General features: G+C 41.2%; 1 long non-coding RNA gene across 1 annotated transcript; it reads right to left on the minus strand.

Moving 5' to 3' along the window:
- Window positions 1-3,285: 3,285 nt before the first annotated feature.
- LOC102388682 lies at window positions 3,286-14,823 on the minus strand. The gene is made up of 3 exons (XR_323770.3): window positions 14,704-14,823; window positions 8,546-8,921; window positions 3,286-3,560 (listed from the first exon to the last, which is right to left on the minus strand). It is a non-coding gene; the product is annotated as an uncharacterized LOC102388682 (long non-coding RNA).
- Between the last annotated feature and the right edge of the window lie 2,050 nt (window positions 14,824-16,873).

Below are 16,873 nucleotides of genomic sequence, written 5' to 3' on the forward strand. Positions count from 1 at the left end.
TTCCTGATCTTTAACTCAAGGTCTTCAGTACTTGGGTCCACTGACAAAGATAGTATTGCTTTTCTTCCTTTCTTCCATCTCAAATCATAACATCAGCACTGGAAAACATGGCCTTTACTTCTTCTCTACTCTCTCCTTCAGCCTTTGAAATGAAAGGCAACATATTCAATTGTTCCGTGAAGTCAGTGTATGCATAAGATCTTCCTTTTGGTTACCACAACCTGAATGTCAAGCAGCTGCATTCTGAATTACTTGTAGTTACTGAGCTATTCTTAAGTATAACGCCAGGTAATTCAGAAATTCTATCTAATACTCTCAAAGGGAAGTGGTGAGAACTAAATCTGCATTAAAAGGTCTTTAAGATAGGAAAGATGTGTCTGACACTTCCAGCTTGCAAACTTCTTGAGTAAAACAGGTACGTAAACCTACTTAAGAACAGGGCGTGCCTGTAGATGTGCAGGGAGGCTGCTCCGATGTGCTGTAATTAAAGTGCAGAGAAGACTTGATTAATCAAGTGCTAAATAGCACACTCTAGCCAGCCTCCATGTCTCATGTATCAATGTCCCCTTGCTTAAAAATGGCAGTGGGGGGCACTTTAACTAAAGCTCCCTCAACGAACTTTAGTTAAAGCACCCCGGTCACCATTTTGAAGCGTGGAAATGCTGATACACGAGATGCTGAAGGTACTTTAATTAAAGCACCTCCCCCACCTCCACAGCACAAGTGAAAATGCCCTGGAGCACCTTAATATCCCCTATAGCCTGTGCTCCTGACTAGTATCACTCTTATCTGGCACGATCTTAAAATGACTACTACAGGCGTATCCAACTTTCACAAACAGGCATTTGGAAAATACCAGTAGATGCCTCCCCATCCAGGTGCAGTGAACATGATGCAAAGCTCATACAATGACTTTCGTATAGAAGAGAACCCTCAGTAGGTTCACACACGTTTAACATGAAGAATTACAAAACTGAGACTTGAGAAAGCTGCATAAGAGATCCCGCAAAGGATGAGCAAGTATCCAAAAGCATCCTTTTGACTTTTTAGGAAGGAAACAGCTGAACCCCTCCAGAGACCTGCCATTTACCAGGACTAAGTTCAATGGGCTGGTCAACAAAACCTCAGGTTAATTGTATCAAGGAGTGCTGACAAATCAAAAAGAATTAGTATGGACTTTCAAAAACATCCAGCAAGGCTATAGCAGTTTCCATGCCATATTCAAGTATAAAACCATGAGACTGCAGATGACACCCCTAATTCATAAATGGTGTCTACTCTATGTACTAGAATATAAGATGACTCTGATCATAAGATGACCTCTCAATAATTAGAATTTATATATGAAAAAATTATAAATCTGTTATAACTTTCCGGACATAGAATCTAATTATTGGAAGTTTGCCTTTATTTGTCCCTCTCCCACTGCTACAACAGGGAAAATAAATCTGGGGAGTCAGGTAGCCCTCTTGCCTTTTACTTGCCCCAGCTTCTTCTCCCTGCAGCCCCTTCCTCCACCCTCCCACCCCCGCCTTCTTTTATATGAAGCTTGCTCAGTCCTCTGAGCAATCAGAATACTGAATGGCCAATTAAGCCTTCAGTTTTCAGGTTTGTCCAAGTTAACTGCCACCTAGAAAACAGGTAGGGTTAAATTCTGTTACATGTATTAGGAGGAAAAGTGGATTTGGACCTGTAGGTGTGATTTTATTGCATCCTGCTCAAGTTGTTGAAAAAAAAATAATGGTAGAGGTGAGTGAATCCTTCTCCCCCTCACTGATTTTGTGCGACTCAACCTTATACTTAAGGTTGTGGTCTAGTTACAAAGTAGATTCATTAATGAATTTTCAAAGCCTTGAACAGGGTGGAATTGAATTGCACGTAGTTGCCTAAATCCATTTAGATGCCCAGTAGGTGGAACAGCATCTGATCTGTATTGTTTTCTGTACCTAGAAATGCATTATTACAAAAATGTTCTAACCTGAGCTGGAAGAAAGAAGGCCCCAACACAGAGCTATCAGCATCTCAATCAACACTGGAACAGTATCTTTCTCCATTTCCCTTCAGTGTGGAGTGTAACTGAATAATCATCATTGAACATGGAAAATAGCAAGATTCCAACTCAGGACAAACAGAACCAATAAAACTTTGGTACCAGTATTTCATCAAGAGCCATCTTTTTTATTAATAGGTTCCCAAAGCAAGGATGAACCCCCAAAGTGCTGGAGGTACACTGGGGAGCAACCAGATCAAAGCTACCTTCCTTTCTGGTCCTGCTATGAAGGGCAAATTGGGAATAAATCTATAGCAAAAAATTGTTCTCTCACTATTCTATTTCCTTGGTAAACAAAAAAAGAGAGTAGCTCAGGAACCAAGAATGGGCAGGGGATGTGGGGTTCTCTAAAAAAAGAAAGACTGCTTTAAACTATATCTTTTGTTAGCACTTCAGGTCAGCCTGGCATTCAATAGCATTTTCAACAAAAGTAGAGGAAGGGGATAGTTTCCTTTTTCAGCCTAACATTGAATGTGCCTTTTTTTTTTTTTTTTTTGGTTGCTTAGGGAGTTATGTCAACAATTACTGTGTAACACAGTGAGAATTGAAATATCACTTCTGCTTGGGTTGTGAATGTCCTAAATCGCTGAATAATCACTGACATGCAATAATTAGAAAATATGCTCATTTATGACTGTCTGAATTTTTCCCCAGTGTAACTCTATTTTGTTCTGTGGAATTACACTAGATAATAATTTGGTTTATTAAGACTAAGTGAATAGAGGCCAAGGACTCAAAGGACAATGGCTTCCATTAAACACTCTATAGCATTCTAGAATGGGGGATTGTTAATTTCTGAATAGTATCTTGGATTCTAATTATTGATTAGAAGAGATGGTAAATAGCTAAGTGAAAAAATCCACTGAAAACCTCCTGTAGTATTTTCTAATATTTAATTACTAAGACATGTGTTCAGCACTAAAGCACACTGAAAACCAAGCCTTAATCTAGCTCTTTTTGTATGATATCTTTAATTATAGAGATGGAACACTTTGGAGTGCTTGCTTCAGGGAGAGGCGACTGGAGACTGTTTTTTAAAAAATTATTATAAAATGTTAAGGTACTAGGCTTATGAGTGCATTTGTGAGACATTTGAAGTATACCCCTGGGCAGAGATCCCACAAAGCTCTTTGCATCACTTAAGCTACACATCAAAATGTTAAACAGAACATGGGATCTTCTGTTGGTCCTCAGTATTGAGGTGAATAAAATGTTCTAGTAGTCTTATTCTCAGCTCATGTACATTTTTATTAATTAGTCAACAACATGCTAATCACTTTACAAAGGAGGTAAAAAGACAAGGCACATGCATCCACACAGCACGTGCTTCTTGAACTAACTCAGTTTGCATTTTAATTGTGCAGTTCATTTTTTACTTTTAAGCTCTGTTGCCTCACACTGGAGCAATTAGGATTGAATTGCTTTGCTTCCTTTCTGGACACTTTCCCAGTGACTTCTGCCAATCAAATTCAAGCAGCAAGATGTTGCATATCAGCTGTGGTGTAGAGGCCTGGACAAAAGGGAAACGGAGGATAATTTGAATTCTCAAACATTTTGGGACTTGTAACATTTTGACAACCCTGCCTTTTCTGTAGTGACCAACAGAGTCCTAGGCTATGATGTCTAATTTAGTAATGTTGTAACACCCTGCAAGCCCTGTTACCAAACTAGATGAACTACAAAGGCAAACACTACATTGACTTGACTAGTCAGTTATGCAGTACCTGTATTTCACAGGTGATACTTCACCTCTGAAATATTATCTTCATGTAATGGATTCTGATAAATGGAAAGAGTTCCTGGTCCTTCCTTATTGGTTGAAGAATACCATCACAAGGGTGGTGTCCATATAGGTCAAAGTTGCTCTGTTGCTGATGTAAAGGCAGACAGCACTTTGTCTTAAATTCATAAACACCACAGCACCCTAGGCATAAATTCATAAACTCCTGTGGCATCGTGGGCAGAGTACTGACAGCTGAAGAGAACAGGGTTGGGTTGGGGTGTGTGTGTGTGGGGGGGGGGGGTCTTAACTTCCCCTGCTCTCTCCACACTCTGGTGGCAACTGCAGCTGCTGTTACTGCTGTAGTAGCATGGGCACAGGCTGCTGTAGAGGAACCAGCTCGTTGCGCACCAGCAGATAGACTATTACTAGGCTGCAGGAATTCCACTGTGTTGGGGTCCTGCAGCTGGTGTGCAGCAATCCTGCCTGTCAACTGCAACAGCTCTGCAATGCAGGCTCCCTGGAGGCTGTCCCTGGCACCTTGTTCTAAGCCAGTAGCGTATCTAGGGAGGGTGCAAGAATCCAGAGGGCTTATTATTTCCCCCCCAACACACACTATGGGGCACAGGGCTACCAGAGGCTGTACCTGCAGAACAAAGACTTATTGGTGGGGAGAGAGAAGGGGGACAGAAGTGGGGGGGGAGGGGTTGTTGTATGCACAGGGCGCACAGTGTGAATTAAAAACATGCATATGCAATTTTACATATTAAATGAGGATAAAACAACCATTTTTTTTAATATAAATTCAAAATTACACCAGCACTTTTGTGCCAAGGAAATAACCAAAAAACTATATTAGCCAAATTAATACTAAAAATCATTTTACCCCTTCTACTATACCTGCTGGAATTTTAGGGTATTTTGCTATACCAGGAGCTATAACATTTATTACTGCCAGAGGTGGCCCGAGCAGGGTGTCGGGGGGTCTGGGGCAAATCAGCTTGTGCAGGGCCCTGCCCCCAGACGAGAGGAAGCTGGCAGCAGATTCCATGGAGGGGGGTGTGATGCCGAGGGACTGCATGCAGCAGATTCGGCAGCAGGGGGGTGCCAAGCAGCTGGACATGAAGCCAGCAGCAGCATGGAGTCGCCGCTCTGCGGGGCCCCCCAAAGTGCAGCCCCTAGGGACAGCCCATATTACTGCGTACAAAGCTTTGAAGTTCATTATTATTTTCTAGGTTTTTGTTTGTTCTTAAAATGGACCAAAATTAAAGAGTTTTATATATATATTAAACATTTATATTATTATTCTTTAACTTAAATGATCTATTATGAATTCTAATTTTATTTTAGCGCATAGTGAATTTTACACTATTTTTGTGGAGGGGAAGTTTAATGTCTTATTTAAAACACATGCTGGTATCCTGTTGTATTTTAACTCTTTTTCTGCCAGAGTTTAGGAAATTTCTTTATTTAAGTGTTTTGGTTAACTTTATTAATTACTCCATCACAGCAAAAACTTTAATAGCTGCTAACACTTTTTTTTTGAGAATATTTATACTATGCCCACACTATTTTTAGATCTATCTTACCCCATACCAATGAGAGTGCACGTATTCATACTTTTTGACAGTTTCTGCCTTATAATCTAGGCACAGAATGAACACATAACACTGTTTACACTTTTTTTTTTTTACGTAAATAGCTTAATAATTTCAGTAATGCAGCCCACTTTTTTTAGCCTTCGTTTTTGTTATAAACATTTACATCATTTTTAGTACAGAGCTTAGTCTTTTCTGCTACTGACCTTCTATCAAACCAGCAATAGAAGGTATTATACTTAACCTAAACAGACCACAGCATGATCTCAGGTATGCTGAAATCAGGTTACAACTTAGAGCAGTTTATTTTTTTTCAGTTCCATTTTTACTTTTTCTTCTTCTGCCCCCTCTTGTATTTAAATTGTTAATTTCTTTACTGCCGTTTTGTTTTAAACACTTTTAACATCTCTTTTTGTATAATAGATGCCTTACTGTTCTCATTTTTCGGGGGGGGTTTTTAAATGGCACTTTTCTGGGGAAAAAACAGGTTCAGTTTTAACACTGTCTCTCACTCGCCTACTCTTTACATTAGGGGGGAGTGCTGCAAAATCTTTTGGATTCATACATTTTTACACGAATTAATCAAATTACCTACAATATTTATTTTTCTTGGTAGATTTACTGTCACTGTGCTTCGTAAGGCTGTAGCAGTCTGTATTGCTTTTGCAGCTACACCAGAGAACTGTACTTTATATTTATCAACCTGTTTTCTTAAATGACTTCTTTTTCTAAATATATATATATTATTTCCCTTTTTTTTCCTGATTCTTAACTAAATTTGTATAGTACTTTGCAGCCTTCCAGAAAATTAAAACGGTTTCTGTTTTCTTTTTCTTCGTAGTTACTTTCGGTTTGGTGTTAGTAAACAAAACTTTAAATACCTTATAAGCCTGCTTTAAGCTGTCATGTCCCTGAAAGGCACTCAGACTCTAGGGACAGGTACCCCATCCCTTCCCCCCCCCCCTTTTTTTTTTAAATAGGGCCTATTTTTCTACCAAGGTTTGGTCTCTATACTCCATAAAGCCTCTTAGTCATAAAACATCCACTTCTACTCTTAAAATCTGTTGGCCTTAAGCCACACAACTCTCTCTCCCTTCTGATAACTTATCAAATTCAACCTCCCCTGAGCTCACCAATTTTTACCCGCACCGAGTTCCTATTTGTAGGCTTGTTGGTCACAAACTGCACAAAGCTTCCCCAAACTAAGCTTGTCACCAAGACTGGACTTTGAACTTTCCTGGTCTAAACCACACAACTGGTCACAAAACCACACAAACTTCCCCACATTAAGCCTATCACTTAGTTTCATAGTTGGTAGGGTTGAAAGGGACCTGAGCAGATCATCAAGTCTGACCCCCTGCCATGGCAGGAAAGAGTACTGGGGTCAAACGATCCTGGCAAGGTGTTCGTCCAGCCTCCTTTTAAAGACCCCCAGGGTAGGAGCCAGCACCACTTCTCTTGGACGTTGGTTCCAGATCCTAGCCCCAAGTAGCGCCTCCTGATATCTAGCTTGAATCTACCCTCTGCCAGCTTGTGACCATTATTTCTTGTCACTCCTGGGAGTGCTTGGGGGAACAGGGACTCTCCCAATGCCTGCTGATCCCCCTTGACTAGTTTTTAAATGGGCACTAGATCCCCCCTCAGTCTTCTCTTGTGGAGGCGGAACAGGTTCAGGTCCCTTAACCTATCCTCATAGGGCCTGCCCTGCTGACCCCTGATCATGTGGGTGGCCCTCCTCTGGACCCTCTCCATGTTGTCCACATCCCTCCTGAAGTGTGGTGCCCAGAACTGGATGCAGCACTCTAACTGCAGCATTACCAGTGTCACAGAGGGGGAGGATCACCTCCTTGGACCTGCTTGAGATGCATCTGTGGATGCATGACAAGGTGTGGTTGGCCTTCCTGACCGCATCCCCACACTGTTGGCCCATGTTCATACTGGCCTCAATAATGACTCCAAGATTCTTCTCTGCCTCTGCACTGATGAGAAGGGAGTTCTCCAGTGTGTAGGTATGCTGCTGGTTCTTCCTCCCCAGGTGCAGTACCCTGCACTTATCAATGTTGAAACCCATCCTGTTCTCATCCACCCACCCCTGTAATCTGTCTAGCTCTGATTGCAGCCTATTCCTCCCTTCTAGCATGTCCACTTCTCCCCACATCTTAGTGTCATCTGTGAGTTTGAACAGGGTGCATTTTACCCCTTTGTTCAGGTTGCTGATGAAAATGTTGAACAGTGCAGGCCCGAGGAGCAAGCCCTGGGGGACCCCACTGCCCACATCCCTCCAGGTCGAAAATGACCCGTCCACCACCACTCTCTGGGTGCGGCTCTCCAGCCAGTTAATGACCCATCTGACTGTGTAGGCATCGACACCACAGTCTCCTAGTTTTTTAATGAGAATGGGGTGAGAGACCATGTCGAAGGCCTTCCTAAAGTCCAGAAAGACTATATCCACCACGACACCTGCATCCAGGGATTTGGTGACCTGGTCATAGAAGGCCACCAGGTTGGCAGGTCTGACAGGACCTGCCTCTAATGAACCCATGTTGGTTGACCCTAAGCACAGTCTCCCCTGCTAGCCCCTTATAGACATGCATCAGGATAATTTTCTCAAAAAGCTTCCCCAGGACCGAGGTAAGAACAGGCTACAACCAAGCGCTATATTTGGCTTCTAAGCTTGCCGGTCCCTCACTGTGCCAAGCTGTTCTGAGCTTTGAAACCCTTCGGTCCTTGACTGCATCAAACTTTTCACTTATGAGCTTACCAGTCCTGGACCGAGTCAAGCTTTTCCTGTACTAGTATCAGAGAAAAAGCTTAACATTTTTCTCATATTCCTCACACATCTATGGCTGAGGGGTGTGCACACCAAATATCAACAGACAGATGTTGGTGACCATGATATTAATAACAGACATCAATAACCATAGCATCTATCATCCCCCTTTCACATTCTCCACCTATTAAATGTTGTACACACAGGGCGTACAGTGTGAATTAAAAACAAGTGAGAATCTTATCAGGGGATAAGGCACAACGCCGCATTTATGGGAACATAAAACATAAAAGGAATGAAGAACAGTAAGGTTATTTGCTTTACTTATTCCCATTCATTCATTCATACAAAGAAACAAGCACACACACACAGATAGTTAGACAGTCCTGCAAAGGTTAAGGTATTACCTAGTTCTACAGATGCTCGGGTCAGTCTAGTGGCCAGCCAGACTGACCACGAGGAATGGAGTCAGGTCTTGTTGGATGCACCCAAAACTGCTCCTTGCAGGTGGACAGACTCAAACCCTTTTCTTTGTGTTCATTCTTTATAGTGATCTCTGTCCATACAAGGTTATGGATGCCGCTGAGTCAGACGGGAAGGTCATCCTCCTTGTCCCATTGGCAGGCTGGGATAGGTAGGACATGATCTTCTGGCTTTGCAGTCTACAATCTTTGGGTGCGGGGAGTGGGGGTCATTGCTTGTAGTCTTCAGCCGTCAGAGTGAAGGCATGGTTTAGTATTTGGTAATCCTTAACTGCTGACTCGACATCACTGCAACCTTTAACTGTTAAACCACAGAAGGCTATTTTCACCTGCTGTGAGAGTTCCGTCTTCCTTCACATTGTCACATACAAACATCACATCTTTCATTATCTCTTTTTCAAAAATGCCAGACATACCACAGACCTTACATAAACATTTTTCTTATACTAAATTTAAGTTCTAAAATCATGAGACCAACAGGTCAGATATATTTATGCTAAACAATAGGGAATTTAAAGTAGATGGTTAATTCCATGGTTATTTAATATTTGATAGAATAATAATGACTGATTAAAATATTATGAAAAATAAATCATAACAAGATTCATTATAAAAATAGCAATATAAAACAATGACAGCAATTATAGCTACTGCAATACAACAGGGTGTTCTGGCATCTCCTCTCAGTTGGCTCCCAGGCTAGGTTCCCTGCTCACCCCACCAGTTATTTTACTGATAAAAACTTATTTTTTTCTATTATTCCCACTTCTCATTGTATAGATTTAAAAAGCTTCTAATATAGGGGCTGGATCAGATGATCTTGTGAGATCCCTTTCACTCTACTTTTCTATGATCCTAATAAACTAGTAAGACTTTGTCATTCTCCAAGAAACTGTAATAACCATAAAATCATTGATGAATGTCATTTATTTTTCAAAGATTTATTTTTACAGTGGACAAAGATTACTGAGGAGCTGAAAGAGTTTTTGGCTACTGGAGACAAGGAGATGTTTGAATGAATATTTGTAAAGTAAACTTGAGACATAATGAAATGTACCTATTTGTCCTGGAATTTCCCATTCTCTGGGAAAAAAACCTCTCTCAGAGGACAATTCTCCAAATCTGTGGGGAATTTTAAAGTGTCTTTATGAATTATCCTACTATCCTTAGCTGAATACTATATTCTATCCCTAGATGAGATAAATAGGTTTTCTACTTTAAAAAAAAAATCACCTCATTACTGCCTGCTTGCCAGTAGCAGATTCCTACCTTCTTTGTGTCAGGTACAACAGACAGAATGTTCTCTTTTAATTCTGTCTTAAACATGAAACCCAATCTTCACAAAACTGCCTTTGAAACATGAAAGTGAATACTGGGGCCCTGGGATTCTTGTACACATGACAGGGGTTTAGTCCTTCAAGGTTGCATTCTATGCCCCCTAAATTGAAACAGTGAGTTTAATTGAAACAGTGAGTTTTATTTTTCCATCACTGTATATACATTATTGTCCTGGTGGCCATAGGTGCCTGCTGAAGGCAGAAGTAGCAAGGGCCCAATTCTTTCTTCTTTTTTTTTTTTTTGGCAGAGCCTACCTGCCTCTCCCATGGCCAGGGAGGCATTAATCTGTGCCATTAATCAGTCAGTTCATCCCCTGGCCACAGGAGAAGAGGGAAGGCTTTGCTGGAGAAAAAAGGATCAAGCCCCTTGTCACTTCTGCCTTCAACACAGTCCTGTGGCCAGCAGGACACCTGGGGTTGTTTAGGAATGGGCTGGGTTACCCCTGGGGCAGCAAGAGGAGGTGGCAGGAGGGCATCTGGGTGTGCTGGTGGGCCCAGAAGGTGACAGGAACAGTGCACAGGGCGCAGGGCCACTCAGGGGGACTGCTAGTGGGCTGGGTGCTGCTCCAGCTCAACAGCACCTGATCCAACTCTTCCCTGAGCCTGCCTGGGCTTCCAGCACCCCATGCACCATCCCTGCCACCTTCTCTGACCATCAGCACACCTAGCCACCCTCCTGCTGCCTCTCCATGCTGCCCTAGTGGAAAGCCAGCCCATTCTTGAGAGGCCCCAGGCATCCTGCCAGCTGCAGGAGCCTGCTGAAGGCAGAAGCGGTGAGAGGCCCAATCCTTTTGTTTCAGCAGAGCCTGTCCGCCTCTCCTATGGTGAGGCGGGAGGGGCAAGATGACAGAAAAATGGCTATGATATTCCAAGTTGCAATGCTGTAAACTAAACTACATCAGGATGTGGCTTAGTTTGACAATAAAAAATAAGTTAATGATAATAAAAACTAATTTAAACCACCCCAAACTCATGTACGTGTAAAGTGTGGTGCATAAAAGGAAATTTTCATCATCTGTACATGGTAACATCATCACGTGTACAAGTGCCGTTTGTGTATGCTGGAGCTTGGCACAAGAGAGGCAGCAGAGACCGACAATCTTTCCTTGAAGCAACTAGGGGTCAATGCAGATCCCATTGCAAGTAATTGCAAGAGGCTTTTAAGCCTTTGGAAATCATTTATCACCACAAGGGACCAGGAGTGGATCATCTCTAGTTAGGATCACTCAGGGATATAAAGAGTATTCTCAGATGTCTGTTTAAGATTGCTCTTTGATAGCATAAAGGTGACAGAAAGCTGAGGACATAGATCAGTGGTGAAGACCTGGCTTGCCTATTTTACTGTTTCATCAAGCACATTTTGGTGCTTTTATAGCCTATGCTTTGAAAAGGCACGTTTCAGTAAAAGAAATCTATTGGCAGGAGACATTAGATCCAAAACAGGATTTAGGAGCAGAAGCAGCTAACAGCACCTTAGGGTTATCACATCTCATGCACTGCACATTCTATTTGTGACCAATTGGCTTCTTTAAAGTGTCATTCTTTGCCAAATGAAATAAAGTTGTTTTTTCTTTTAAAAAAAAAATTCATAACTTGAACCCAGTCCACTAGCAACCTAATTTCTGGGATCCTCTACGTGTGTGTGTGTGTGTATAAAAACATGTGTGTATAGACACTGGAAAAGTATTATATCAACCAGAAGCCCAGGAATTTAAAAAGGAAGTACCAATGTAAAGTGACATCAACTTATCCTTTTTAAGAAAATATATTTTTAAATTATCAGGATCTGAAAATGGAATATGGAAAATGGAATATGATTTAAAATCCCAAAGACCTGCTTGCAGAATTACACTGTCTAATTCCTCATAAGAGGGAAAAATGTATAAGACTTAGCCTATTTTTTTAGAGAATGTTCTGAGCTGAAGGATTACTTCTGAAGTTTTACTTTGAGCTTTTCTTACTAGCAAGACAAATGGACATGAGGTTTGAGAACACTTCTAAGGGTGAAACATGCTTAGGTTTTAAGAGAGCTCACTTTTATGTGCCTGCTGAGAAAGCAGTTGGATGATTGCTTGAGACCCAGCCAGCCAGGTGCTATTTTTGATGACCAAGTATGGTTATTTATTACAGTTTGACAGAAAAGGCCTCTCTGAACTATGCTTGCCATTTTTGTTCTGTTACTTTTTCTGCCACCCCTGAGCTACCTATCTAGACCTGAAAAATCACATAGCCAAATAGCTAACTGCAATTATTTGCAGGGACAAAATTGCATCCTTATATTAAAAGCTGGTTGAAATTTTGTCCTAAATAAATGCTGTTATGTTCTTATAAACAGCCATGGGATGGAAGGGTGATATTCCTCTCTCATGTAGTAGCTAAAGGAGCAAGAATGGAAACAACTGCCAGTAGTGTGATATGCGTTTGGGGTAAATGCTCAGCAATGCAGATGATACAAAACAATTGCCAAGCAGATGTGAAGAAATCACATATCCAAATCTACAAACCATTAAACAATGGAACTTAATTCAAATTATTGCATATTATTTCATCTTTCCTCTGTGATGGAAAGTCAGGGTAACTTTGTTTAGCAAAGGACAAGAACAGTTGGCTTCGTATGATTTTTAGGTATTGTCTGTAAATTAAATCCTAAAAACTCCATGCTTCCCTCTTATTAAATCTAAAATGTGTTTGCAGCAATATAGATTATAATCTTTAAATTAAGTGCATTGCAACTTACCTACTTATACTAGGTTGGTAAGTTCACCCCTAAAACTTCACATAAGGCTTAAGTTCTGAATTTTTCATGTAGACATATTCTTCATACGCTTGTATTTCACCCAGGTTGAATTTGGGCCATTATCTCAATTCCATATAAGAAATTTAATTTCCCGAGCTTTCCTCTGAGGATTTCAGAGGAAATCCAAGGACACTTAGTGAATTTCACCTCATACAGTTTTCTTGTACCTCCATGGCAATAACTCATGTACCTGATTTTTATTTTACTACTGTATCAAATACTTGTCTTCCTTTAAGATCCGATTTTACTTTGTTTTTATTCCCATTATAATATACACAGGATTTGTAGTCTTCTGCAAGGAACTAGAATTTCTATACAGCATTAAAGTAGATCAGTGTTACTAAGCAAGACTACTATCTGCCTTTTTGTATTTACAGACTGATACCAGATATCCTGCAAGTTTTGTAGAATTGACAATTGCTCTTGCTGATCACTAGTTACTCTCACAGTATCCTGTGAGGTAAATTTAGAGGCTGCAGACATATAAGGCAGCATTGTATACAGCAGAATTTTATTACCCATGGCACTTCAGCCCCATCTCTGGTCATTTATGTATGGCAATACTCAAGACTAAACCCTAAACTATGGTTACTTTTTTGAAAAAAATCCTAAAAATATGACCTCAGAATCAAAGCAATAGTAAAAAAAATGCTTACTGGGCTGAATCCCCAGATAATCTTAATAGATGCCATAACTATTGGTAATACAAGCCAGCATTAAAAAAAACAAACCAGGAAATGTCTTTTTATACTTCCAAGCAGGAAAGAATAAAAATACACGTGTGCCTAAATATCTATTCCCCTAACTAGAAAGAAGTGCTGTGCTGCTAGAAGTTACTAAGAGCGCTAACACGTTTTATTTTACTAGCTGAAGACCAGATCTCTTGTATGAAAGAGAGAACCCTTTCTCAAGAAAAGGTCAATCAAAAAGAAATAGAGAGAAAAAATACATTGATTTGAGTTTACTTTAACATTTGAAAATCAAAAAGAAGCTGAACAAATGAGAAATACATCTGTTTTAGATACAGAGACTGGCCCAAGCTCTCCAGTATTTTTGAGCTGTACTTAGATATCCCCAAGGCAGCAATTCCCTTGCTATGGGTCAATAGGGCTTTTCTCCCATAAGAACAGTTGTCAGATATTTGTGGTTACTGTGTCTGTATACCTTAATAACAACTAGAAGATGATCAAATGTGCTTGGTTCCTAAAGTGTTCGGCACCTCAAAATACATAAAGGGGTAATTGCCATATCCTGGGCATATTTCAAAACTTATTTCATGATAGGGTATGTTTCTCCAGGGGAGCCAAAAATCTGGGAAAAACAATGAAGCATTTGTTTGGGGTTTGTATTAGCAAACTTTACAGACAACAAACAGGAATTTGTCATGGACCTTGTCAACAGGATGTTAAATATTAAATATAAATGACATTAACACAATTCCACAAGACATTAATGCCTTGCAGGACTTCACCTGAAATATTAGCTATGATTCTGCTTACCCAACAAAGATGAACTGACACAGGATCAGGTACACAAAAAGGTTACTAAGGGAATGGACAACATTTCTTATGAGAGGAGATCCGTTTATTTTAGCAAAACTAATACTGAGAGGGGATATAAATGCTCTTTATAAATACACCAGGCATAAATACAAGGGGAAGAGAAGAGCTATTAAAGCAAAAGACAATGCTGTCACAAGAACAAACAAGTCTAACAGCTATGAGTAAAATTATGATGGAAATAGAAGAAAGTTTCTAACCTTTAAGGAGTGAGGTTCTGAAACAAACTTCCAACAGGATGGACAAGGGTAATAATTCTAAGAAGGAGCTTGAGCAGTTTACAGAAGGGATTGTATAATACAGTTGCCTTCTAAAACAAGAGGTCTTTTCTACTCTTATATTTCTAAATAATTTCCTGGAACTTGTTGTTTCAATTTGACCTTAACTTACCTAAAGCCAACTGTAGCAACATGCTAACACCAGGAGCTGGGGAACTGCCTGCTCACATGAGGCTGTAACAATCTGCTGGCTTGCGGGAGCTACAACCCAGCCACAAGCAGTCAGGCTGCCCAGGAGTCCTGGGCCAGCTGAGGAAAATAATTAACTAGCCACAGGAAGATGAAGGCTCTCCGTGAAGGGGGCTAGGGGGTCAGAGGAATCATGGGAACTGAGAGCTGAAGCTCAAGGGAGTGCTCTTAGAGAGCAGGAAGCTGGGAGCCAAGACAAAAAAGTTGAAAATTGAAAGCTAGAATGGAAAGTTGAGAAGGATAGAGCCAGCAGGTCCTGAGGATCATGCTAGGAGTGCTTCTCTTCTGGAGGGTGTAGAGTGCAGCAGAGAGATTGTGACTAAGCCTGTGAGTGCAGTGGAGTGACTGTTTCTTAAGGGATGGGAGGGACAAGGTGATGGCTAGAAAATGGCATTTAGAAGTTTGCTTCTGGGACCTGGTTCATAGGTAAAGTAAATATGTGTTAAAACAATGGTCCAGGGCAATGGCAAAGGTTAACTGACTCCTAAAATCCTGGTTGTCACACAGTTTCACAGCCTTCAAGGCAGACTGGGATAGACGCACAGGCTGGGAAGTTGTAGGCATGTACTGCACTGTACCATAACATGAGATAAGGTGGCCTGAGGTCATAGTGCCCAGCTGAGAACCCTCAGGCGTTTCTGTTTGGTGGAACAGACCAAATTAGGAGGACACTGGTAATGCCCAAATTATGATGTGTGCATGTGATGGGCTTGTGAAACAAAGGAAGATACTGACAGTACAGAATGTGGACAGTATGATGACCACAGAAAGATCAATCAGCAGTGCTCATGGATGAAGAGTCATCAGGAGGGGAAAAGAGTACAAAAGAAGGGATTTTGGAGCAATCCCGAGAGGGGAACCCAAGGCAGCATGGATAGAGGGCATACCACCAGTCCATCTCATCTGCCCCACGGGGTGGGGGGGTCCTCAGCCCCCAACCTCCAAGCTGCTGACATCTGATATTCAAGAGAGTGCCTCAGAGTAAAGCTCAAATCCTGGCCAGACATACCATGACTCTGACGACAGCCCTGGGAGTGGTAGATATAGAATTGCTTGTATTAGTCTTACCAGCTATCACTATGTATCAATAAAATGTGCCTGTTATCAAATGGAAAGGTTGTAGTCAGTCTGATGGTTTGGGTCTGCCCAGAACAAGGTCATAAATCCAGTGCCAACAAAAGGGAGACTGGGTAAGTGGTGGTAAAACCATGTCTGAGGACTCTCTTCAGGGCTGGGAGAAGACCCTGTGTTATTTAGGCATCTTGTTTATGGGTTGCTGGGTGGGAGTTTGCCCTGGAGGAATAAAGATGGTGGCAAAAGACTGTAAATGAACACTTAAAGACTGTTTGAGTGAGCAGTTCCCTAACCTGCTACACCAACTTACATAAATATCAAGTGATCGTGAAAGACCCCAATTAAACAGGAAAAAGCTGAAGGTAAAAGGAGGCAGATCACAATGCAGGGAGTCCTTACAAACTAAAAAGGTCCAAGATCTGCCTTAGCCATGCTGGTTACTATAGTTAAGGCATGCCAGTTTGTGTAGTAGCACAGAAAAGGAATGATGTTTCCAGCATCATGTCTAGCTGGCCTTGACTCCCCAGAAGGAGCAACTAGGGTCCCTTTTTATTGCTCTAGATAAAAGCAATGTCATAAATACTCTTTATTTGGGAGTAAATAAAGACATGCTCATAGTGCTGAATGCTCAGCCAAGTAACTGGTTTTGAGCCAAAGATAATCTTACAAGTAGTGGCACTGGGGCCCTCAATGAAGTTTTATTTATAAATTTGGTATATGCAGAATGGGTGCAAGTGGGCACCCCCAGGAGTACCAGGAAAGCAGGGTAGACAAACCATCAAGTTCTCCAGGAGCCAAAAGTTTTGTTCTTGCTCATGCCAAGAAGTACCTCACTTAGCACTTGCCTCATACCTACCCCTCACTGGAATCCATAAGCTTACTAGTTCCTCCCCCTAGCTCTTCTCAGAGTCCCAGTGCAATAAAGTGTGAAAATGCCTATCACATACCTAGTGGATTGGGCTCTGCACAACATGAAGTGTTACCCACCACTTTCTTCTATGTGAAGAGTATCTGTACGT

The sequence above is a fragment of the Alligator sinensis genome, unplaced genomic scaffold (assembly GCF_000455745.1).
Source record: "Alligator sinensis unplaced genomic scaffold, ASM45574v1 scaffold30_1, whole genome shotgun sequence".
In the NCBI taxonomy this organism is placed as follows: Eukaryota; Metazoa; Chordata; order Crocodylia; family Alligatoridae; genus Alligator; species Alligator sinensis.